The sequence below is a fragment of the Dendropsophus ebraccatus genome, chromosome 8 (assembly GCF_027789765.1).
Source record: "Dendropsophus ebraccatus isolate aDenEbr1 chromosome 8, aDenEbr1.pat, whole genome shotgun sequence".
NCBI classification, from domain to species: Eukaryota; Metazoa; Chordata; class Amphibia; order Anura; family Hylidae; genus Dendropsophus; species Dendropsophus ebraccatus.
The window spans coordinates 120,858,224-120,885,915 of NC_091461.1; positions in this window are offsets into that span (position 1 = coordinate 120,858,224).

A 27,692-nucleotide genomic window follows, 5' to 3' on the forward strand; every position below is an offset into this window, starting at 1 on the left:
GTATTCCTTGCCACTGCAGCCCCCATATAGTATTAGACCCCCCAAGTCCCCATTTAATCAGTTCCTCCCCTAATCCCCAATTACTCACCCCCCCCCCCCTTGCAGCCATCAGACTTGCTTATAGGGAGAGGGGGTGCCGCACTGCCCAGCAGCGGCCCTGGCACCTAAGGACGTCTCTGCCAGCATCTACCTGTGTAATCAGAATGTGCAATTATTCAGCAAAAGACCATATATATATATATATATATATATATATATATATATATATATAATCTGCAACACGTGAACGTACCCTTCTAGCAATGTTGAGGAACCAGTCGCCCTCCAGCTCTGGTAAAATGAAAGCTGATCTGTGATTTTTCGTGTTTTTAGTAAAAACTTTTAGTAAAACGTGACATCCAGGGATTCATCGGCCTTCTCTTTGAATCATGATTATCTACTGTATGTGATGATAAAAAAAAAACCTCAACAAAACCTCGTTTTGATGTCCGGTCCCGGGGTGTGCCTGTCTTTTGGGGACAGTATTCAGGGTGTGGTGGGTGTCAATAGGGCGGGGCTCGTTATCGTTAATCTCTCTCCCCACCTTTCCTCTTTTTGGCACGCCCCTGGGCTAGATCATCAGTACGCCAAAGATGAAGATCACGCCCCGGGGCGGACCAAAAAAAGAAAGAAGGCGTGGAGAGAGATGCTGCAGGCCTAAGCATGGATGCTCTAGGCCCCGCCTCATTGACAATGTGCCACCGTAAAAGTTATTTTGACACCAAATACAGTCCCGAAAAGACAGGGCAACCCCGGGACCGGACATGCCTTGATGAGGCGGTTCGGGGGGATGGGGGGGGCTGTCCAATTCGGTTTATACAGTGAAAATAGTGGAAACATTTCTGAACGCGTTTTAGCCCGAGTCTGAAAACTCCGCCGCCCATATACAATGATGAACGTCACGGCGTTGTCTCCAGCCCAGATTCTCTTCCTCCATTATGGACCTATAAGTCCCAGAGAACCCATCACCCACATAGGGGTAGAAATGCTTGCTGGGACTTGTAGTTCCCCACAGGTGGCGCACTGTTATCCGAACCCACCAGCAGCTCTTTGCACCTCTAAGCAGAATCATCTATTTGAGCACTTTTAATAAAAGTAGATTGCGATCCGGCGGGGCCCATAACTCAGCCGGCCTGTCTGTGTTACCTTGTACTGTATTGTTTATATCCTCGGCACTATATAAAAATGACAGGATCGCAGTTCCCCGGTACTTTATCATGCAAAGAAATTTCACACATGACTGTGCAGCACCTCATTGCTATGACTGGTTATTTTTATGACTGATCCAAGTTAGAGAATGAGGAGGGGGGAACATTTCCAGGAGCAAAGGGGCAAGCAGGTAGAGCGCCTGACGTATGGATATTATTCAGATATAAAACATTATGGCGGTGCTGCACAACAGCCCGATGTTTTATGGCAATAGTGCACTGTATATATATATTATCCAAGACGGGATACATTCAGCTTCCACAGACCAGCAAACTTTTATCTTAAAGGGGTATTCCACTCATACATAACTTTTTATATGTTGTTGCCATGGTGAGACTAACAATTCCGTCCATACTTTCTCTCTGTCTCCCTCTCCTCCCCCCTCCCTTCTGAGAAGGCTGATGTAAACAAGTCCCTGGCAGGCTTTATCTGCAACTTTGTTGTTTCTTTGTAATGCTGGGAGGGATAATTACAGTGTGTTCATTAGCAACTTGACCTCAGAATAACCCTCCCAGTATTACAAAGAAGCTACAATGTTGCAGATACAGCAGGCCAGGGACTTGTTTACATCAGCCATCTCAGAATGGAGAGGGGAGGAGCGTGGGACAGAGAGAAAGGCTCACACACAGATTTTTGTGTCTTCAGCAGAAAGCAGTGTGGTGTACCACGAGTGTTCTTTATGCACCCCAGTAACTCATTCACTCAGGTTAAAGTGGGAGATGAAGTACTATTGAGATGAAGTTCTAGTTAGAGAGGACACAACAAAACCAGTTCCTGCAGAAGTTAAGCCAGGGCCTGGCTGTTGCCAGGGCCCCTGACAGGGACCAGTGACAGATGCAGCAAAATACTTTATTGTCTATGCATGCCACCACTACAGTTATGTAGTAATAAATTACATTGGGGAGAGAAGCCACCTAGGATCACCCTAGCCCACGTCAGGAACGTGTCTAAAAAGTGCAGGGCGATCTCCTGAAACAAGAAGAATCGATCCCAGTAGGACAACAGTGGTACCGGAATTGTTCTACGTGTCCTACTGCGCAGTGCAGGACAACCAGGTAATCTTGGAAGTCTGCTACACCCAGATAACCTACCACTGGGGATCATGCTACCCATCTAGGACGGGTTATGCGCAACCAGGGGGTAGAAGGTGGTCAGACTATAGTCTATACGTTAGTACGAGTATCACTTATCTACTCCTTATCTATCCCTTAGTTCCGGCAGAGTACAGATTCTACATTGGGCAGGGCTCCTCTGGCAACTCCTCTCCTCTTCCTTCTCTTCACCAAGCTCTTTTTGTATAAAACACACAGGACTCTGTCTTATCTTCCTGCACCTGCACCCATACACACACCACTGTCTACTTTGGGTTATTTTTTCCCTTCTCTTTGGGTGGCGGTACCGACATCCCGGTTGGTTCTACTCAGGCTCGGACTGGGCCACCGGGGGGCCGGGGAAACCCCCGGTGGGCCCCGAGCTGGAGTGGGCCCCCTGCTCCTAGGGGGGCCGGGGGCCGCACCTCCCTTTTTAACTGGAAGCGATCGCAACAATCGCTTCCAGTTAAATGTAAGCAGTGTTGTGATTGACAGGGCCGGAAGCCTACGGCTTCCCGCCCTGTCAATCACTCTTGTGACCGCAAGCAGAGATTTGCTTGCGATCACAAGAGTTACGCAAGCTCCGTTGCGAAGTCCCGGCGGCGCCATCACTGACCTCAGTGTGCGCCGCGGCGGCTAGGACTTCCGGGTCATGGAGCGAATACCGGAAGTCCCAGCCACCGCGGCGCACACTGAGGTCAGTGATGGCGCCGGCGGGACTTCACATCGGAGCTGCTGTCAGAGAAGAGGACACCGGCGACCGACGGGGGAGCGTGTGGTTAGGTGAGTTGTCTTGTGGTTTTTTTTTATTTTTTATCAGAGGGGGCAAGATAAGGGGGCTGTATACAGGGGGAGGACAGCATAAGGGGGGCTGTATACAGGGGGAGGACAGCATAAGGGGGCTGTATACAGGGGGGAGGACAACAGAAGGGGGGCTGTATACAGGGGGGAGGACAACAGAAGGGGGGCTGTATACAGGGGGGAGGACAACAGAAGGGGGGCTGTATACAGGGGGAGGACAACATAAGGGGGGCTGTATACAGGGGGGAGGACAACAGAAGGGGGGCTGTATACAGGGGGGAGGACAACATAAGGGGCTGTATACAGGGGGAGGACAGCATAAGGGGGGCTGTATACAGGGGGAGGACAGCATAAGGGGGGCTGTATACAGGGGGAGGACAGCATAAGGGGGGCTGTATACAGGGGGAGGACAGCATAAGGGGGCTGTATACAGGGGGAGAACAACATAAGGGGGGCTGTATACAGGGGAGGACAGCATAAGGGGGCTGTATACAGGGGGAGAACAACATAAGGGGGCTGTATACAGGGGGGACAACATAAGGGGGGCCTATATACAGGGGGAGGACAACATAAGGGGGGCTATATACAGGGGGAGGACAACATAAGGGGGGCCTATATACAGGGGGAGGACAACAGAAGGGGGGCTATATACAGGGGGAGGACAACAGAAGGGGCTGTATACAGGGGGAGGACAACAGAAGGGGGGCTATATACAGGGGCAGGACAACATAAGGGGGTATATACAGGGGGGGCTGTATACAGGGGGAGGACAACAGAAGGGGGGCTATATACAGGGGCAGGACAACATAAGGGGGTATATACAGGGGAGGACAACATAAGGGGGGCTGTATACAGGGGAGGACAACATAAGGGGGGCTGTATACAGGGGGGAGGACAACATAAGGGGGGCTGTATACAGGGGGAGGACAACATAGGGGGGCCGTATACAGGGGGAGAACAACATAAGGGGGGCTATATACAGGGGGAGAACAACATAAGGGGGTATATACAGGGGAGGACAACATAGGGGGGCTGTATACAGGGGGAGAACAACATAAGGGGGGCTATATACAGGGGGAGGACAACATAAGGGGGTATATACAGGGGAGGACAACATGTGGGGCTGTATACAGGGGGAGGACAGCATAAGGGGGGCTGTATACAGGGGGAGGACAGCATAAGGGGGTCTGTATACAGGGGAAGGACAGCATAAGGGGGTCTGTATACAGGGGAAGGATGGCATAAGGGGGTCTGTATACAGGGGAAGGACAACATAAGGGGGCTGTATACAGGGGAAGGACAACATAAGGGGCTATATACAGGGGGAGGACAACATAAGGGGGGGCTATATACAGGGGGAGGACAACATAAGGGGGGCTGTATACAGGGGGAGAACAACATAGGGGGGCTATATACAGGGGGAGGACAACATAAGGGGCTATATACAGGGGGAGGACAACATAAGGGGGCTGTATACAGGGGGAGGACAACATAAGGGGGCTGTATACAGGGGAAGGACAACATAAGGGGGGGCTATATACAGGGGGAGGACAACATAAGGGGGCTGTATACAGGGGGAGGACAACATAAGGGGGCTGTATACAGGGGAGGACAACATAAGGGGCTGTATACAGGGGGAGGGCAACAGAAGGGGGGCTGTATACAGGGGGAGGACAACATAAGGGGGTATGTATACAGGGGGAGGACAACATAAGGGGGTATGTATACAGGGGGAGGACAACATAAGGGGGGCTATATACAGGGGGAGGACAACATAAGGGGGGCTGTATACAGGGGGAGGACAACATAAGGGGGCTGTATACAGGGGGAGGACAACATAAGGGGCTGTATACAGGGGGAGGACAACATAAAGGGGTCTGTATACAGGGGGGGACAACATAAGGGGTTATATACAGGGGCAGGACAACATAAGGGTGGTATATACAGGGGAGGACAACATAAGGGGCTGTATACAGGGGGAGAACAACATAAGGGGGGCTGTATACAGGGAAGGACAACATAAGGGGGCTATATACAGGAGAAGGACAACATAAGGGGCTATATACAGGGGCAGGACAACATAAGGGGGGCTGTATACAGGGGGAGAACAACATAAGGGGGGCTATATACAGGGGGAGGACAACATAAGGGGGTATATACAGGGGCAGGACAACATAAGGGGGGCTGTATACAGGGAAGGACAACATAAGGGGGGCTGTATACAGGGGGAGGACAACACAAGGGGGGCTGTATACAGGGAAGGACAACATAAGGGGGGTATATACAGGGAAGGACAACATAAGGGGCTGTATACAGGGGGAGGACAACATAAGGGGCTATAAACAGGGGGAGGACAACATAAGGGGCTGTATTCAGGGGAGGACAACATAAGGGGCTGTATACAGGGGAAGGAAAACTTAAGGGGGCTATATGGGGCAAGGACAACATAAGGGGGCTATACGGGGGAATAGACAACATAAGGGGCTATATGGGGGGTAGGGATGGACAACATAAGGGGGCTATCTATATGGGGGGGATGGATAACACAAGCGGGCCAGTTATAAGGGGGATAACACAGGGAGACATCTATAAGGGACACTGGATCGGGGCAATTTATAAGGAGGACAACACTGAGGAGGCATCTATAAAGGGCACTACACAGAGGGGGACAACAATGGGGGGCATCTATAAGGTTAACTATACTGGGTGCGGTGTGTATACAATAGGCTATAGGGGGCATCTACTTTAGTGGACTACACAGAGGGGTCATCTATAAGGGAACTACACAGAGGGGGCCATATACTATAGGGCAGGAATAGGGAACCTTGGATCTCCAGCTGTTGCAGTTGTTGCAGGCATGAAGGGAGTTGTAGTTTTGCAACAGCTGGAGAGCCAACCACTGAGAGAAGGTGTAAAGAGGCCATTACAGATGTGCAGTTTGTAGAGAGATGAGGATGGTGACAGAGTAAGGAGCCTAATATATTTCTCTGGCAGATTCTGTGGATTCGTGGCTCGGAGAAGTTCTCATAACGGCCCAGGGCAGATGAAGAAGTAGATGAAAAGGGAAGAACTCCGATCAGAGAAGACGTCCCCTGTGAGTCACTAAATCTATGTGCACCGTAATGTATATAGTGTAGAGCTGGGGCTACCTCTATATGACTGTATGAGGGGATATTGATCTTTGTTCAGAGGATTTTATTCAGTAGCAGCTGTGGTGTTAGTCAGTATGTGGGGGTGTTAGTCAGTAAATGGCGGTGTTAGTCAGTATGTGGGGGTATTATTTGTTACTTGTAATCTGGTGCGGTGTTCATTGGTCTTAGTATACCAGATTTGGTCAGTAACAATATGGTGGTGATGGTTGTGGTGTGGCGGTAATATTTCCCCCTTGTGTACTGGTAATTTTGGTCTCAGTATACAGGATTTGGTCAGTAACAGTATAGCGGTAATATGTATGGTGATACTATTTCCCTCCTGTATACTGGTTTATTGGTAATATCGGTCTTGATATACAGGATTTGGTCAGTTACTGTATAGCGGTAATATGTGTGGGGATATTTGCTCTTTATATACTGGTGTTATTGGTAGCATACAGTGTTATCATGCAAAGAAAATTGTCTTATAGCGCGATTACACCGGCCAATAATCGGTAACAAGTGCTCCTAGGAAGTCTATTCAGCCGATGATCGGCCCATGTAAAAGTGCCAGAGATTGGCTGACATGCAAGCAAATGCCCCATAGTCGGCTAAGATCATTGCTGTCGGCTGCACATCTCTATATATTCCTGCCCTGCTGATTAGCAATCATTTGCAGCCCTACACTGCCCCATATCACGCCGTGTTAATGTACCTTTATTAATGTTACCATAGATAAGTGTGGTGGCAGAAGGGTGGGCCCCAAGAATGATTTCCCCTGGTGGGCCAAGGCACTCCAGTCCGACACTGGTTCTACTACCACTCCAGGTTGCCATGACAAGTGCCCAAGGGACCCACAACACTCCCGGAGGTTATCGACCATTTGTGGAATACCCCTTTAAGCATATTACAGTTCTGCAGAACTTCTGTGGTACACAACCCCACACCCATAGACGTCACTGGGTACTTTGTTACCGAAAACATGTTGGCATTCTCTGTTGGATGCCATATTGTAAAGCATATGTACCTTATAATATGTCTACAATCCTTGTTCTCAATCCTCTAAAAATTTGTAGTGCATTTATAATCCATATTTTTGGGGGAAGGTGATCGTTAAATTAAGTTTCATCAGTTTCATCCGTAAAAATTACGGACATTCCCATTGGCTTTTATGGGAGCATTTGTTCCGTAATTACAGTCCATACTAGAGCATGTCCTTTATTTTTTGCACTACTACGGGTAGTGTGAGTAGCCCAATAAAAATTTCTGGGTCCGCAACTACGGACTTATTTCAGGTCTGGTTGTACTATATTACAGTAGATATGAGGCTGCCAATGACAGCAGGGCCATGAAGTGTCGTGTTCTACAAATCCTGAGGTCGGGGTGCACAGAACCCCAAAATGTCAACCTTCTCTGTCCCAGAGATAGAAGCAATACCGGTCTACAGCATTACCGTTCAGCCAGAAATGATTTCCATCTCTTCCTCCCCGCTCCCCTCATTACACGCCGCCTTCCCCGTGCAGGCTGCGTCTCTCAGCACCATCAGACTTGTGTGAAATGAGATGCCGTTGGCTCATCCCAGCAATCCCCCCCACTCTGCTCCGGTACTGGAGCGCAACACATAGGAGGGATACGGCACATTAGGGTTAATTCCAGGGTATGGATCATTGTGCAGCTTATAATAATGCCGGAATGTTACATGGATATAATTATTCTCAGAAAACCCTAAACCATCCATAATGGAGAATGTACAATGTGCGTTCTTATAGAAATAATAATAAAAAAAAAACAACATAAATCTTTCATGGTTGTATAAAGCGGCACCGTTTTGTGCCTGATATCCACAATATGGATGTTGTTATAGCTGCTGGCTCCTCAGGGGCGGGGGTAAGGGGGAGGAGCAAGTGTTTCATATCCTCAAGAACAGTGAGGGGCCACACTGCCTTTAGATGAGCACAATTTCAGCAAACTGGAGTCAGCATATTAATATTGGTGGCTGAGGAAGTTGGATGCAGCCCTAGGGACTAGGGTGGCATCCAACTTCAGCCACTGGTAATCAAATGCCGAGCGAGTGGACTGGAGCATGCACAAGGTGCACTCACCTCTACTAACTACATTTTAGTATTTAGCCCTAACACTAGCTAGAGAGTTAAATGGGTTGTCTATAAAAAAAATAATTGGTAGCCTATTCACAGGATAGTCGATCAGCGGGGTGCTGACACCTAGGACCGCCGCCAGACAGCTTTTCGGCATCCAGACTACAATGTCCTAGAATACACTGGCGTTGAGACACGTGATGAGGTCAACCAGCGTCCTTTTGCATGCACTTACTAGGCATTGCTCCCACTAGCCAGAAACCTACTCCACACTGATGAGGGGCAAAACCCCTGAAACAGCTGTATGTGGATGGATACCTTGCTCAGGTGGTTTTCTTGATTGGAGACATTCCTTGGCTTGGTTGTTCCTTCCGGGAGGAAGGTCTGGCTAGCTCACTACGTTGAGACTCTTGTGGTGTCTCTGGAGTTCTCTGGTGTTCTTTTGCAAACAAGGAGAAAGGGGCTGGAATTAGTTTGCTTGTACTCATCGTATAGATCAGGTCTAAGAGATCCTCCGTAGTATTAAATCTTTCAAATCAACCGGTGCCAGAAAAATGCCAGAAATTTGTAAATTCCTTCTATAAAAAAAAAAAAAAATCTCAAGTGTTTTAATACTTATCAGCTACTGTATGTCCTGCAGGAAGTGGTGTATTCTTTCCAATGGACAGAGATGGCAGCAAAGAGCACTGTGTCAGACGGGAAAGAATATACCTCTTCTGGCAGGACATACAGCAGCTGCTGTTTTAAATAGAAGTAAATTACAAATCTATATAACTTTTTGAAATCAGTTGATGTGAAAGAAAAAGATTTTCGCCGGAGTGCCCCTTTATGCCTCATTCACATTTTCAGTGTACATGATACTGGCAAAAATCTATATATATATTGTTGTAATTTTTTTTGACGCATTTGTTGGCAGACTTTTTTAATCGATCCCGCTGTATACACACAAAATACCCCAGAAAGGCGATGCGCTCAGTGAAACATAATTTCTTTCAGATTTTTTTTTCCTGGAGATATCAGTGTCGTCTCATTGTATGTGGCACAGAATAAATTGTGTATTCTCTCACCCACTCGCCGGCTGAATTCATGCATATCGGCCACATCTGTGAATCTGTGTGACTACTAATGACTTCATTCCTTTACAAACAACCTATTAAACATTACAATGTCCCCGGCTGAACCGCGTCCAAGCAGACCCGGCCGCCTCCCTTCTGCCATTTTGTGCCTTTTTGTTTGATTTTCTCGGCACAATCACGTCCTTTCCGAGCGGCGGTGGCCGGGTCTATGCTCCATTGCTTATGCTATTAGAAAGTCTATATTGCCCCAGATATGCATTACGGGTTATTATTATTATAATTATTATTGTTGTTGTTATTATTACCATTGTACGCTTCACTACCACAACCATCGGCAAGGTGACTCGCAGGTGAATATTTCATGATAACGGCATTCGGAAATGTCTTCCCATGCAGGAAAGTGATTATAAAACGTTTTGCGGTGGTTTATGGCTTTATAGCCGCATGACAACATGTCGCAAAGGTTGGGAAGATGTAGCAGAGCTGAACGTGACATTTGGTTAAACCGACCTTCACTATCAGGAAACTGTGTGTTTCCTCCTTAGTTGTCCCGGCTGTGGGTCTCCTCCTTAGTTGTCCCGGCTGTGGGTTTCCTCCTTAGTTGTCCTGGCTGTCTGTCTCCTCCTTAGTTGTCCCGGCTGTGTGTTTCCTCCTTAGTTGTCCTGGCTGTGTGTCTCCTCCTTAGTTGTCCCGGCTCTGTGTTTCCTCCTTAGTTGTCCCGGCTGTGGGTTTCCTCCTTAGTTGTCCCGGCTGTGTTGTTTCCTCCTTAGTTGTCCCGGCTGTCGGTCTCCTCCTTAGTTGTCCCGACTGTGTGTTTCCTCCTTAGTTGTCCCGGCTGTGTGTTTCCTCCTTAGTTGTCCCGGCTGTGTGTCTCCTCCTTAGTTGTCCCGGCTGTGTGTTTCCTCCTTAGTTGTCCCGGCTGTGTGTCTTCTCCTTAGTTGTCCTGGCTGTGGGTTTCCTCCTTAGTTGTCCCGGCTGTGGGTTTCCTCCTTAGTTGTCCCGGCTGTGGGTCTCCTCCTTAGTTGTCCCGGCTGTGTGTCTCCTCCTTAGTTGTCCCGACTGTGTGTTTCCTCCTTAGTTGTCCCGGCTGTGGGTTTCCTTCTTAGTTGTCCCGGCTGTGTGTTTCCTCCTTAGTTGTCCCGACTGTGTGTTTCCTCCTTAGTTGTCCCGGCTGTGGGTTTCCTTCTTAGTTGTCCCGGCTGTGTGTTTCCTCCTTAGTTGTCCCGGCTGTGGGTTTCCTTCTTAGTTGTCCCGGCTGTGGGTTTCCTCCTTAGTTGTCCCGGCTGTGGGTTTCCTCCTTAGTTGTCCCGGCTGTGTTTCTCCTCCTTAGTTGTCCCGGCTGTGGGTTTCCTCCTTAGTTGTCCCGGCTGTGTGTTTCCTCCTTAGTTGTCCCGGCTGTGTGTTTCCTCCTTAGTTGTCCCGGCTGTGTGTTTCCTCCTTGGTTGTCCCAGCTGTGTGTCTCCTCCTTAGTTGTCCCGGCTGTGTGTCTCCTCCTTAGTTGTCCCGGCTGTGGGTTTCCTCCTTAGTTGTCCCGGCTGTGCGTCTCCTCCTTAGTTGTCCCAGCTGTGTGTTTCCTCCTTAGTTGTCCCGGATGTGTGTTTCCTCCTTAGTTGTCCCGGCTGGGGGGTTCCTCCTTAGTTGTCCCGGCTGTGTGTTTCCTCCTTAGTTGCCCCGACTGTGTGTTTCCTCCTTAGTTGTCCCGGCTGTGGGTTTCCTCCTTAGTTGTAATGTCTGTGTGTCTCCTCCTTAGTTGTCCCGGTGTCACGGCTGCGGCGGCGTCCCGTGCTCCGGGCCGCCGCCACCGCGACCTCTCCATGCAGCTGCCGGGGTCCATGTGCAGGGACCCGGCGCTGCTACTAGTTCGGCCCTGGGGGGCGCCTTACCTCGCCCCGCTCCTGTCACCCACTGTGCCGGCCGGCGCGTGCGTCCCCGCCTCCTAGGGCGCGTGCGCCGGCTGTCTCAGATTTAAAGGGCCAGTCCGCCCCTAATTGGAAGGTAGACTATTCACTTCCTATAAATTCCAGCCCTGCCCCCTTCCAGGTGTTGGAGCCTCTGCATGCTTCCCATAGCGTTTGGCCCAGCTCCCTGTTGTTCCTGACCTTAGTCCTTGTCCCTTGTTCCTGTCTGCAGTCCTTGTCCCTAGTCCTTGCCCGCCGCCTTCCCATTGTTCCTGAGTCCTGTCCGCCACCTGCGATCATGTCTACAGACCTCTGCCTGCACTATCTCCTGCCTACTGCTCCTGCCACGCCTCGCCTGCCATCACTAGCAACCAAGCCAGGGGTAGTGACCTGGGGTCGCCTGCCGCAGCAAGTCCGTCCCACCTTGCGGCGGGCTCTGGTAAAAACCAGCGGCCCCTTAGACTCCGCTCCCTGGTGAGGTTAGTGCTATCGCTGGTGACGGTCCAGTGGATCCACTACTCCAGGCGTTACACCCGGCTGTGGGTCTTCTCCTTAGTTGTCCCGGCTGTGTGTCTCCTCCTTAGTTGTCCCGGCTGTGTGTTTCCCCTTAGTTGTCCCGGCTGTGTGTTTCCCCCTTAGTTGTCCCAGCTGTGTGTCTCCTCCTTAGTTGTCCCGGCTGTGTGTTTCCTCCTTAGTTGTCCCGGCTGTGTGTTTCCTCCTTAGTTGTCCCGGCTGTGTGTTTCCTCCTTAGTTGTCCCGGCTGTGTGTTTCCTCCTTAGTTGTCCCGGCTGTGTGTTTCCTCCTTAGTTGTCCCGGCTGTGGGTCTTCTCCTTAGTTGTCCCGGCTGTGGGTTTCCTCCTTAGTTGTCCCGGCTGTGGGTTTCCTCCTTAGTTGTCCCGGCTGTGTGTTTGCTCCTTAGTTGTCCCGGCTGTGTGTTTGCTCCTTAGTTGTCCCGGCTGTGTGTTTGCTCCTTAGTTGTCCCGGCTGTGGGTTTCCTCCTTAGTTGTCCTGCATGTTTCCTCCTTAGTTGTCCCGGCTGTGTGTTTGCTCCTTAGTTGTCCCTTCTCACCAAGCTGCTTGCCTATTGTCCTGTAGCCCATCCAAACCTTGTGCAGGTCTACAATTTTGTCCCTGGTGTCCTCAGACAGCTCTTTGGTGTTGATGTTGGAGTGTGATGAGTGTGAGGACAGGTGATTACTATACAGGTAATGAGGTCACACAGGTGCAGGTAATCCAGGTAATGAGGGCAGAGGGGGAGGAGCTTCTTATAGAGACACTGACAGCTGCGGGAGAGGCAGAATTACTGCTGGTCAGAGATCAAATCCTTATATCATGTCACAAAATGTCATGAATGATTTTTTATAAATCCTACAATGTGATTATCTGGAATGTTCTATAGATTCTGTCTCTCACAGGTGAAGTTACCGACCAGAAATATTAACCCCCCCCCCCCCCCCCCCCCCCTCTCTATTCTGTGTAGGTGGTCGGCAGCGGATCAGAAACTTATTTTCCCGCTATATATAAAACAAGACCAAAAAGATTAAATTCAGTGTGAAATTTGTGAAATCATCAAACAAAAAGCCATAGAGCCACATGAAAAAAAGTAATAATCGGTAATACGTGTCCCATCTATAAAGGGGTTAAGGAAAATGACCAATTTCCCATAGGCCTTTGCCCAATATTCAAACATCTGATTGCAGTTTAAGGTTGATTTTCTTGGTCGATGTTCTCATGTTGAATTGATGCAGGAATACGACTTTATTAATGGTAATAGCGTCAGGCGATCTGTGGGTGATGGGTGGGATAGAATCCTTTCCTGTGGCTTTAGGTGGATGTAATTACCTGGACCCGGCGGCCGGGACAGCGGCTCCACACACAGCACCAGCCCAGGACTTAGAATAGAGTTGGAGGGATTCCGACCTTTGGGGGGGGGGGCTCTAACCTTTACATAGGGATAAACCATTCAGGCAAACATTTCATTATTGAGGGTCACTGACAAAGTAGACCGTCCTGTGTTTGCTGTACAGAACAGGTAAATACTCTATGATTTTCCATTGACCTTTTACGCTGCAAGAGACGAGAGCAAAACTTGTCCAGCAAATTGTTTTCGATCCCTCTAAACGCCCCATGTTTTACCCTTAGAATCCCTTACAGCCTCTGCGGCGCAAAAAACTTAAAAACTTTTAAACTATCTCAGGTAGAAGAGGGAAATGATAGAAACTTTGGGTAAATTATAAAAAAAATTGTGAAAAATGTAAGTAAACTTTCTCATATCAGACAAACTAATTCCTTGAGGGACAGGACAATTGGGGTCGTAAAGAGAAACTCTGGCAATTTATTATTGTTTTATTTCAATTTATTTAGTTTACTTCCATTTTAAAATCGGTAGTCTTCCAGTACTTATCAGCTGTTGTATGTCCTGCAGGAAGTGGTGTATTCTCTCCAGTCTGACACAGTGCGCTCTGCTGCCACCTCTGTCCATGTCAGGAACTGTCCAGAGCAGGAGAGGTTTTCTATGGGGATTTGCTGCTGCTCTGGACAGTTCCTGACATGGACAGAGGTGGCAGCAGAGAGCACTGTGTCAGACTTGAGAGAATACATCACTTCCTGCAGAGCATACAGAAGCTAATAAGTGCTGGAAGACCTACAAGTGATTTACAAATCTACATAACTTTCTGGTACCAGTTGATTTGTATAATTTTTCAGGCACACCAGTCTGTACTGATTTTTATTCCCATTATATCTTTATGTTTACCAGGGTTCTCTTTTTTATACAAAACTCCTAATTCCTTACATAAAAGTAAAGATGGATAATTAAAAAAAAAATCTCAAAGAATAGTTTAGAATCAGAAAGACATGACAGCGCCACAGCTGTCCAGAGGTTGTGTGTGATATTGCAACTCAGCCTCACTCACTTCAATGGCGCAATAAGGAACAACCTATAGACAGGTGAGGCGCTGTATGTAGAAGCAAGAAAGCAGTCATAAATTTCTTATTCTATACGACTCTTTTCATTTATACTTTTTATTATTGTATTATTATATCTATGGTAAAAGCTATAAGCTCCTAAGCGCCATCTAGTGGTGATCAGAGGGATATTCCCATCTATAGCATATCTATGGAATATGTTACTGAGATACCATAGATGCGGGACCCTCACTTATCTTTAGATGGGGGGCTGCGGACCCTCACTTATCTTTAGATGGGGGGCTGCGGACCCTCATTTATCTTTAGCGGAGGTGGTCGGAAAACCAAAAACAGGCAGGTATGACTCTGGAAAAAGGCTGAACTACACTGATTATACATCCTCAATTAAAGTTAATGGAAATCACACAAATTTTGTCTGTTTTCGGCTTCCTTACCATCTCTGTTAGAGGGGAGCAGGAAGCCCCTCGTTCCTGATGGTAAGTATACATCTGCCTCCGTGCATGACCTTTGCTATACAGTATTTGATATGCACCAACCATCCGCAGGAACTGATGCACGGATGAGAAATACGGCGCAGCCCCCAACCCCGTATCTCTGAACCTGCTTCCTTTCAACCCTTTGTAAACCAGAATGATGACTTTTCCTGGAAGCTCCATGTAAGTGCCCAGAGATTCCAGTAATCCACCAGCAATCCCAGATTGTGCACAGAGCCGGCGACTAGAAAGCAGCAGCTACATCTGCGCCATTATTTCATTTCGGATGAATAGTCTCCATTTATCTGGAGCGTAGCAGGTTGGGTACAGAGCGGCTTCTATCACCGGAATAAAGCATACAGCAAGCAGTGTGGGATCTAAGTCATGATAACACATCACGCCGTCACTACTTCTCTGCATTTACAATAAAAAACATTTAACAAAAAAAATAATAATAATTTAAATTCAGCCGAGGATGCGAAAACAGAAAACGGAGGCCGGAGCGTAGCCGCCTCTAAAAACAATTCATTTATATATGGAACTGTTATAGCTGTGATTGATGTCCAGATCACATCTGCATAGACAAATGGATTCATCCAAGTGGATGCCGTGTGCTCTACTGCCACCTGCTGCCACAATGGAAGAAGACACCTGCCGGAGAGAAATGTTACAGGACATCCATATTGACTGCATGAAATGCAAAAAATACATACCACCCACGGCCTGAGGACGGAGAGGCGCTGTTCTTGGAAGATCCTGGATAATCTATTTAACTAAAATCGGTCACCCCCATCATGTCTATAGAGATACTGGTACTGCTGGACAGCTCTAATAATGGTCAGACCTTAGATTCCTGCATCTAGGCTTTCATTTTTTATTCAGGTAGTAATAGTGTCAAGGAGGCAGAGCCTAGGCTTCCCCGTGCCCTAGGATCGCTAGGCCTCACTTGTTCTTAGTCCCACCTCTTGCTGTATCATAAAGCCCTGGGGCATAAGCTCAGCAGATGTAACCAAGCCCCATGATGAATTAGGTAAAATACATGCTAAGCCATCCCCTCTCCTGGCTAATGACAATTTATTTTATACTTGTTATTATCTATACAGTCTCCTTCCCCCTGTTCTGAGCTGCTGCTCTTTGCTGAAGACACAGAAAACTGTGTGTGAGCTTTTCTCTCTCTCTCCCTCTCCTCTCTCCCTTCTGAGACGGCTGATGTAAACATGTCTCTGCACTCTGTTAATCTGAGGTTTTGTGATTAACTCTCCTGGCATTACAGATTGCAGAAACAGCCTGCCAGGGACTTGGTTACATCAGCCGTCTCAGAAGGGAGGGGGGAGGAGGGGACAGAGAGAAAAGCTCACACACAGGTTACACAATACACTACAGACTTCCATAGACAATACACTACTTAGACTTCAACATATAGTGTGCCCCCTGCTGCACACTTCATGTTAATTACACCTGATTCGTGACATCACAGTTTTTTAGAGAATTTGAAGCCTGTCTGATCTACTAAATTAAGGGGAATAGCACTATCTGATATATATATATATATATATATATATATATATATATATATATATATATATATATATATATATCTCAATCAGTATATGTGGATTTCCCATAATTAATGTACATTTGTCTAACTTTCCTTATGTAATAACATATTACAAAATACATTTTAGCCAGAGTTCTCCTTTAATATGATCTATTTTTTCGTCCATTCCAGTGTCCAGAAACACTTTAAGGCCCCAGCTTGCCACGCCTTTTCTCTCCCCCTCCTATTTTTTATGATTACCATACAGGGTTAACGGCGCTGAGCTGACTGCAAATGTTGTGTGCGCCCCACTTTGGTATCCATAGCGCATGTGCAGGATTTGCATCCAGAGCCCAGCACTGATAGCCTAGCCCTGTACATCAATCAAAGACGGACCAGGGGGGAGGGGGAGCAAGAACATTCTGGCCCCTGAACCAGTACAGTTGTCTTATTTTATTTTATTTTGTTTAACAGATAATCACTTAAAGTGCAAACTGCATAATTATGTAATTTTTTTATTACAGTATAAATATATTTAAAGGGATTTTCCCATATCAGCTTATTGATAGAGTATGGGATAACAGTCTGACCCGCTGATCCTGAAAATGTGGAGGCAAACAATGCAATTAAATGGCGATTTTATTTATTTTAAATCAACTGGTACCAGAAAGTTATACAGGTTTTTAATTTATTTCTATTTAAAAATTCTCCAGTCTTCCAGTACTTATCAGCTGCTGTATGCCCTGCAGGAAGTGGTGTATTCTCTCCAGTCTGACACAGTGCTCTCTGCTGCCACTTCTGTCCATGTCAGGAACTGTCCAGAGCAGGAGAGGTTTTCTATGGGGATTTGCTGCTGCTCTGGACAGTTCCTGAGATGGACAGAGGTGGCAGCAGAGAGCACTGTGTCAGACTGGAAATAATACGCCATTTCCTGCAGGACATACAGCAGCTGATAAGTTCAGCAATATATATATATATTTTTTTTTTTTTTTTTCAAAATAACATTGTGTAAACATAGCCTTAGGTTATGTTCCCACAATATAAAAATAATGCAAAACAACCAGGGGCAGAATAACTTAAGCATAAGCCCAGAGCTGTTCACTAAGCTTGGGTCCCCCCCACCCCACTGTAACTATGGCAGCACTAGGGTTGTGTTCACAGTACGGGATAGATATTGTCATATTTACTAAGTACCTGTAAAGTTTTAGGAAAAATGATTATCAGGCCTGTGCTCAGTTTTCATTTTCTAATCGGCTTCCATTTTGAATGTGTTTCCTAAATACCGAGAGTCGCCATTGTCTCCGCTCCTTATACCTGTGAGTTAGGAGGCTTCCCGATCCATCTCCAGCGTGAGCCCCAGTGTAATGTTATTTTATGGCACAAGGTTGGAGCCCGGTGTCATCAAGACCCCATCAACCTGACACCCGACACTAGTGGGCATAAGATGGCGTGAAGCCTAAGGTAAAGGTCAATTCATGGGCACTGGTGTTCTTCTTCTTATCTTCTTATTCTTCTAAGTATTCTTCTACCTCATCCTCCAACATGCCGGCAGAGCACAATACTACATGGGTTGAGACTCTCACAACATCCTCCTCTCTGCTACTCTGCTTCTTGTATCTCTCCGCACAACTCAACCAACAGGACTATCTCCTACACTGCACTTATGCTACAGATCTGGTCTAAAGGAACCTTGTATTGTTGAACCTGTATCACCTGCTGCACATTTACAAGTATTAAACTAACTCAACTATATCTACAAGACTGTGTCATTATTCGTGGAAACAACCGACACAGCACACACTGCAGCCTTGGGACACTCTCCCCTTTCTGTGGGTGGCGGGTCCTACTATCCGGGAGGGTTACTACACCGCTCTGGCCGTCCGTGACAGCAGGACACCGACCACAGGGGAAAAGGGTACACCCGGCCTTGTAAAGTAAAAGCAGGCGTGCCATCACAGCTGTGTGCCCACCCGGCACTGGCGTCACGTGACAACATCCCAAGGTCTGGCTGTATCTCGGCCAACCACCACCGGAGTGGTGTCACACTACAACACCTAGCAAGTGACCGGCCGCTCCTCCGATATAACATCACACCGGGAGTTAGACCATAATAGTCTTCAAAGGAAATTATTGAAAATTTAAAACAAATTCAAATGTCGTCCGTTACTTCACAGTGTTGAAACATGGCCTAAGGGGACAAACACACCGTATATGCAGCAGATACGCAGCAAATACGCAGCAGATACGCAGCAGATACGCAGCAGATACGCAGCAGATTTGATGGTGCAGATTTGATGCTGTGTTCAGTTATTTAGATCTAATCTGCTGCGTATCTGCTGCGCATTTGCTGCGTATCGCAGCAGTAAATACGCTGCATATACGGTGTGTGTGTTTGTACCCTAACAGTGAAACCGCTACGTTCCTACTTCACGGCCACGAATCCCAATCATGAACATTGTTTTCAGCTGTGTTTATAATGAGACGGCCGTCTTTCCCCTCTATGTTCACACAGCGTACTTTTTTATGAAAACAACGGCCGCTCTTTTTTATAATGCAATGATTCGCATTGAAGTCAATGCAAACAACGGCTGTCATTTCACACAATGTATTGAACAACAATGTGCAATGTGCCACAATACAGGCATAACTACAGTGATATATGCGGGACGCTTAAAGGAGAAGTACGTCGAGAATTTTTACTAAAGTATTGTATTGTCCCCCAAAAGTTATACAAATCCCCAATATACACTTATTACGGGAAATGCTTATAAAGTGCTTTTTTCCTGCACTTACTACTGCATCAAGACTTCACTTCCTGGATAACATGGTGATGTCACTTCCTGGATAACATGGTGATGTCACTTCCTGTATAACATGGTGATGTCACTTCCTGTATAACATGGTGATGTCACTTCCTGTATAACATGGTGATGTCACTTCCTGGATAACATGGTGATGTCACTTCCTGGATAACATGATGATGTCACTTCCTGGATAACATGGTGATGTCACTTCCTGGATAACATGGTGATGTCCCTTCCTGGATAACATGGTGATGTCACTTCCTGGATAACATGGTGATGTCACTTCCCGGATAACATGGTGATGTCACTTCCTGGATAACATGGTGATGTCACTTCCTGAATAACATGGTGATGTCACTTCCTGGATAACATGATGATGTCACTTTTCACGATAACATGGTGATGTCACTTCCTGGATAACATGGTGATGTCACTTCCTGGATAACATGGTGGTCACTTTCAGGATAACATGGTGATGTCACTTCCTGGATAACATGGTGATGTCACTTCCTGGATAACATGGTGATGTCACTTCCTGGATAACATGGTGATGTCACGACCCGACTTCCAGAGCTGTGCGGGCTGTGGCTGCTGGAGAGGATGATGGCTGAGGAATGCTTAGTTTCCCTCCAGTGCCCTGTGTCGCACAGCTCTAGGAGTCCGGTCGGAGTCATCATCATTTTATCCAGGAAGTGACATCACCATGTTATCCAGGAAGTGACATCACTGTGTTATCCAGGAAGTGACGTCACCGTGTTATCCAGGAAGTGACATCACCATGTTGTCCAGGAAGTGACATCACCATGTTATCCAGGAAGTGAAGCCTTGATGCAGTAGTAAGTGCAGGGAAAAAAGCTCTTTATGAGCATTTCCCGTAATAAGTGTATATTGGGGATTTGTATAACTTTTGTGGGGAAATACAATACTTTAATAAAACTTTTCGCCGGACTTCTCCTTTAACTCTCTGTAGACTGTACGCACCAGGATTCTCCACACCATGCTTCAGGAACTGGACCCACTGGTAAACCCCTCCCGCCTGACTTTTTAAAGGGATATGCTGGTCCTGATGTGGGTTACATGGCGTGCAATTGATATTTATTTTTCTATGGACTGAAATATAGTTTGCACTCATTACAGAGGGCGCAGACATATTTCCTGTGTCGCCTACATTTTTATTTTTCTTTTGCTGATCGGAGTCATATACTAATTTTGGTTCTTTTATTCCAATCTGTTTCTATTTTCTTACACCATTTTGTTGTATTTTGCTATTTGTACACTGTTACAGGGTCAGTCATATTGCCTGGGCTGTTCTTAACAGCATTTAGTGACATGCTTTACAGCAAGCCTCATGGACATAGACGACAATAGACAGACTCTGTCCCCTTGAAATGAATGTGAGACATTACTGAGCGCGCTCTGTGACCTGTGAAGAGGTGATTCCACAGGGAGCTGCTATCGTCTCCTCTATCTACTGGTGTCACATGACGCTGCAATGTTGTACAGGTCACTTTACAGCAGCCTCCTCCTTATCACCACAGACACAGCAGGAAGTCTCAGCTTAGTTTTAGCCCCAGTGGTGAGAATGAGAACTGCAAGATATCAGGATTATTTTATAATATAGCGGAAAAGATAACAAGGATAAAAGGAATGAACCACAAATGCCGCATTGTCCTACTATGGGGAGCACTTAGCGTCTCCTTCCGTCTCGCCACGCCGCGACCTTACCGGTTATCCTGTCTCTTTAAAATCCCGATCCAGTCTATTTATTTATAAGCCTCTAATTGAAGTAATTTCCAGTAAACTATTAGAATAAAGCATATTTTATGTAATGGAAATCTCTATAGTCTGGATTTGCATCGGAGTTTAGTGCCACAATATAAATCAAAATATAGTTCAGCGTGATGATAAAATGAATAGCTCCTCATAAATCCATTGCCTGCTCGGCGCTTACAAGGGAGAAGCCTTTCATATATCCAAGGCTGAGTGTCACTGCATTCATTTAAATTAACCAGGCGGCCATAGATTCTGGGGAGTTCCCATAAATAATTGCGGCCTATGACGGTAATAAATGGAGAGGACTGAACCCTGTAAACAGGAGAAGTAGCAGCGTCTATGCAGATTATATATATATTATACAAGCGCCATAAAGAAAAGAGGCTCATAAAGCGGGGAAAGGCCTGAAGGACATTCACCAGCAATATTCTCAATAAATAAAAGAGAACCCCGCCTCCCCTGAAAATAAGACCTGGTGGAGGTTTTGCTGAATTGCTAAATATAAGATTTCCCCCGAAAGTAAGGAAGCATGGCCGCCGAACACAACACCAGGGCATGCAGCTGGGATTCTTTTTAGCCCGCCGCCGTTGTCCCCTACCTTCACCGTCCATTGCAGAGCAGCTGCATGCAGGACATGGAGACCGTCACCTGCCGCCAATGTTCCCTTCTGTGTCCGTCACTTGTAATCGTCTGCTGCTTTTTCTGTTGTCCCCTACCACTAGATGTAGAGCTACACACAGTCTGCCATTATCCTGTCACCTGCCGCCATACTGTATACTGTCCCTGCTGTGCTGTACGAGTGTGCTGTGGTGAGCTCCCCCTGGTGGCCAGAAGCCCCCATACCGTAGATCTATTCCTGCTGTGCTGTACGAGCGTGCTGTGGTGAGCTGCCCCTGGTGGCCAGAAGCACCATATCGGATGTACGCTCTGTCCCTGCTGTGCTGTACAAGTGTGCTGTGGTGAGCTCCCCCGGGTGGGTGGAAGCTGCCATACTATACACTCTGTCCCTGCTGTGCTGTATGAGTGTGCTGTGATGAGCTCCCCCGGGTGGGTGGAAGCACCATATCGGACGTACACTCTGTCCCTTCTGTGCTGTACAAGTGTGCTGTGGTGAACTCCCCCTGGTGGCCGGAAGCCGCTATACCATATGCTGTGCCCCTGCTGTGCTATACGAGTGTGCTGTGGTGAGCTCCCCCTAGTGGCTGGGAGCTTCCATACCGTACCACTGTCCCGGCTGTGCTCTATGAGTGTATCAGCAGGTTACATTCGTCTAATAATTCCCCTTTAAAATGAGACTTTAAAGGGGTATTCCACTCATAAATAAGTGTTGATATGTTGCTGCCCATGGTGAGAACATAACAAGATTTCCGCGCGGTGACCTTCTGCAGCATCTTCAGGTCCTGGCCAAGACGATCCAGTCCCCACTTCCGAGACAAACATGTCTGAGGGTGACAGCTCGTTCAGCCAATCACTGGCCGTGATGGGACAGTTTTTGCAGAAAAGGATCTGTGTTCTTCTAATCCTGGATAGAAATGGTTAACAGACCGGGGCCGGCACAGGGATGACAGTGGTGCAGTCCCTTTTTTTAAACCGCCGCCCAGTTCCTGTGCATGGGCCTGGCATGAAACACCTGAGGCAGGCCCCCAGTGTGACGAGTAACTCCGACCGACCTCCGCCCCCCCACCCCCCCCCCCCACCCCCAATGTTCTAATGGAGCCGTGTCACAGAGAGGCTGGGAGATCATCACACTGAGGTAATATAGATCTGTTATTTACTTCTATATAAAAATCTCCAGTCTTCCAGTACTTATCAGCTGCTGCATGTCCTGCAGAAAGTGGTGTAGTCTCTCCAGTCTGACACAGTGCTCTCTGCTGCCACCTCTGTCCATGTCAGGAAGTGTCCAGAGCTGTAGAGGTTTTCTATGGGGATTTGCTGCTGCTCTGGACAGTTCCTGACATGGACAGAGGTGGCAGCAGAGAGCGCTGTGTCAGACTGGAGAGAATACACCACTTCCTGCAGGACATACAGCAGCTGATAAGAACTGAAATACTGGAAATTTTTAAATAGAAGTGAATTACAGATCTGCATAACTATCTGTTACCATTTAATTTGAGAATTTTTTTTTATCGCCCGGCGGTGGATTTGAAATGTAAAAAAAAATCGCCGGAGTACCCCTTTAATGTCACTGTGTAGTAAAACAACAGACCTGGAACCAATAATCTGACCTTTTCATCAGACACAACCTCTGAATATTGTGCCACCATCCAATGTTCCCGCTCTGTTCTCTGCGCCCTCCTTCGACTTTGACCCAGGATGAAGCCTACACCTTACACAAAACGCAGAAATGCAGGAAGGGGAGATGGTCTAACTCTCCAGCCTTGTATAGAGACGCCGGGAGGAGCGGCGGAGTATCCGGAGTCTTTCTTTATGTAATTGCAGCCATCTCTTCCTCTTTATTTTCACCTCCAGTTGCGGGGAGCGCGCGGTTCATACGTTATTGATGAGGCCCATCCTGATTTAATGGAGAAAAAAAAGAGAGAGAGAAAAAATGAGCGCGCGCCGGAGAATAGAGGAGACGCAAACGAGAGAGCGAAGAGCGTTCAAATCGATTGTGCCAACAAAGGAGAAGAGTGAAGGAAGAGAAGAGGAAGAGAAGATGTCTGATGGCGCTGTCAAAACACGGGGAACGCCAGATATGATCAGGAGGAGAGCCGACCGTCTGTCTCCGCTCACACATCGCTGGAAATATATCCGTCTATGCACTGCAAAGAAATACACAGATTCTTTGTCACCTACAGGTCTGCAGACGCGGCTCGGATCTGCTATTAAAGGGGTTGTTCGCTGAAAAAAATCTTTTTCTTTCAAATCAACTGGCGTCAGAAAGGCAAATAAATTTGTAATTTACTTCTATTAAAAAATCTCTAGTCTTCCAGTACTTATCAGCTGCTGTATGTCCTGCAGGAAGTGATGTATTCTCTCCAGTCTGGCACAGTGCTCTCTGCTGCCACCTCTGTCCAGAGCAGCAGCAATTCCCCATAGAAAACCTCTCCTGCTCTGGGCAGTTCCTGACATGGACAGAGGGGGCAGCAGAGAGCACTGTGTCAGACTGGAGAGAATGCACCCCTTCCTGCAGGACATACAGCAGCTGATAAGTACTGAAAGACTGGATATTTTTGAATAGAAGTAAATGACAAATCTGTATATTATTTGGTACTGGTTCCCCTTTAATATTGGTTCCCAATACACTGTACACACAGAGGAGAAGGGATCCTGCCACCGTATATCTTTGTAGTACATTCTCAGTAGCAGCAGCAACATGGACATTATAGAGCAGTATTGATCAGTGTAAACTGTGGATCCAACAATAAGGTTATATTTAGTTCTATATATATTTTCTCCGGAGTACCCCTTAAACTTCGTAATAGTCAGCAGCACATTTCCTTCTCCACAGGAAGATGCGCCTAACATTAATATAAATGACTGCACAAAGGATGCGATCAGCTGATCAGCAAGAGATTTCCCACTCCTCGGCTGATCACTGGCCGTTTTGTTCGAGCTGATCACCAGTTCACCTTTCGGACCATCACACAATCCCGACTTTCCTTCCCGCCGTCTCCTGACTTGTACCGAGAGTTTTCAGAAATGCCGAACGCTAGAAAACTTGTGAGTCTTTATTAGATGAATCTGATCAATGTCTCTTCCAATAATCGGCGTCCCGGTAAACGCGCGGTCTGAGCCGCCGGATTCGTATATCAGCAGCAGCAACTATCCCATCTATTTATCAGCTGAAACTGGAGCAAATTGGAGGATTTGAGAGGAACCCGGCGGCTGCTTCTCCGGGATCCGATACAGCCGACGGAGGACATCATGGGGGCCGGTGTCCCTCAGGAACCACCAATGGACCAGCGGTGCGAGGGGGGTCCGGGTGGATGTGCCCCAGGTGCTGGGTGAGAAGTAGGGATGGTCCGAACTGAGTTCGGTTCGGGTTTGTACGAACCCGAACCCTCGGTAATGATTCCCCCTGTCTGCCCGCGCCTATGGCTATGGCTGTATCCCAGTTTTCCAGGCGTTCCTCCCGCTGCATCCACCCTCTCCACGGAGCGGCCAGACAGCAGAAATCTGATACGAACCCAAACCTTGGCAGGTTCGGACCATCCCTAGTGAGAAGTGGTCATTGCTCTTCTCCTGTAGACGGTCCTAGCTTTTATGCAGTAGACCTGTATAGCTCCCATTGAAGGAGTTGCCCGGACACTTCATTTGTTGGGCCAGGATGGTATGACATTAAAAGAAGCCGTACTCATGTGACTCATGTCAGTGTGTCCATAATGCTCTATGGAGAGGGGAGGGGTCAAGGGGGGTGAGTGAGCAAGGAGAGGAGAAAAGGCAGCCCTGCAATCTTCTCTCACCGAGCTCCCAGATAAGCACTGACTTTCCTGAACTGTGAATCCAGCATCTTATGTGCCCAGTCTCCAAACTGTACAGCTGCTTCTCTGCTCTGCCTGCTCACTCATCCCCCTCAGCCTCTCCCCCCTCCATAGGTTATAATGAACTCAGAAAAACCCTTTTTATCTTTTTTTCCTAATAAAACCTATTACAGAGTGTCTTAAAATTGCTAAAATATTTTAAATGACAGACTAGACTTTGAACAACACCCTTTAACCTCTTCATGACCACCCACAGAACATATATATATATATATATATATATATATATATACACACACACACATTTTGGTTGCCTGCTCTATACACAGAGTTCAACAGACATCCTCTGCAAATGACTGGCAACAGCAAACCTACTCATGTCAGTCATTTAACCCTTTAAATGCCACAATCAATGGCAGTGGCCCCCACCACCACACCGCCGCAACGTGATTGGTTACTACAGCAGCTGGAGGCCTTTTCTAGCCCTTCCTGCCGCCATAGTGACACTGCTAGGCAGACTAATACCAGAGCACCGATGTATGTAATCTAACCACTTCCTATGAAAATTCCCTGGCGGCCTTAAAAACTGGAGAAAAAAATATTTTAAAAAAATCTCCCATAATAAAAGTTCAAAATCATCACCCCCCCCCCTCTTACTCATTTTTCTATCTGATAAAATGATGTGAACAAAAATAATCATTCGTTATCACCACTAGTAAAATATAATGTTTTTTTCCTACAGCGAAAAGCAGCAAATAGACTGATATTTTCCATCGCTTTTCAGCCTGTCATGTATACACCAGGTGCTTTATTGTGAAGCATGCCCACAACACGGTCACTGAGCATGCCCACAACACGGTCACTGAGCATGCCCACAACACGGTCACTGAGCATGCCCACAACACGGTCACTGAGCATGCCCACAACATGGTCACTGAGCATGCCCACAACACGGTCACTGAGCATGTGTGGTGTTCCACCACAGGTGTTGTATATGCTCCCCAGTAAGTTGTTCACCGAGGTTAAACAAGTGGCAGATGAAGTACCTTGTTTTCCGCACTAGGTGTCACTACTATCTTTATGTTCTATGTACACAGCTGAAGAGTAATGGGTTTACTGTTTTATGTCGTGTGTACAGGTACACTTGTGTACTACTACAGTACTGGCATCACGACAAGCAACATCACCGTAACTGGACGAGTACCACCCATGCCCGCAACATGGTCAAGGAGCATGCCCACAATATGGTCACTGAGCATGCCCACAACATGGTCACTGAGCATGTCCACAACATGGTCACTGAGCATGTCCACAACATGGTCACTGAGCATGGCCACAACACTGTCACTGAGCATGCCCACAACATGGTCAATGAGCATGCCCACAGCACTGTCACTGAGCATGCCCACAACATGGTCAATGAGCATGCCCACAACACAGTCACTGAGCATACCCACAACATGGTCACTGAGCATGCCCACAACACGGTCACTGAGCATGCCCACAACACGGTCACTGAACACTCCCACAACACAGTCACTGAGCCTTCCCACATGGTAGGTTTGCTTACCGGCTATGTGACTCCTGTACAGCAAATCTTTGGATCTTCTTTTCACATCAGCAAAATGAATATGTTTCAATACATAAATCTAATTAATTGCTACGCTCCCGAAGAAATTGCTATAGATATAAGCCAGACAGTTTGTTACACAGATGGGGAAAAAATAGAGGAATTTACTTGTACGGCTTCACATTTCAAGGTTAAGAGAAGATGAAGAATACATAGTACCCATCAAATTCCAAACAGCTGCTCAATGCAAGAAAAAAGCCGGCGCCGATTGGATTTTCGAGTAAAGATATTGATGTTTTCAGAGCAAAGGGACCTGGGAGTTGTAACGGATAAAACATTAGACCTGTCAGGAGCAGAGGAAGCAAAACGAGCGATTAAATATATTTATAGGAATATTGAGAGCAGGGCTCCTGGGCTGGAGCGTACAATACACAGGAAATTAGCCAGGTGCCAGCGCGGAGTAGTGATGTCTGCCGGGGGGGGGGGGGGGGCACCTTCACATCCCTCCGACTCGCAGACGTTACTGAAAGGAGGAAAATTATCCATTGATCCACAAGTAGAGAAACACGTTCCTATAAATTACTGGGAATAATACATTATAGGCAGGCGACAGTCCCACAAAGGGTTAACGCATAAAAAGGGGCAATGGAAAAAAATCTGCAACACGGATTCCGCTTGTAATTCCATAGTGTGCCCATACCCTTAAAGAGGACCAGCCACCACCATGCAACGTCCATGAAATAACAATTCTGGATCACCTATTCTTGTAGCCGTGTGATGGGCCGATCCTCTGTTATTCTTACTAGAAATCTATCAGTAGCCAACTGGGTGTGACCAATAGT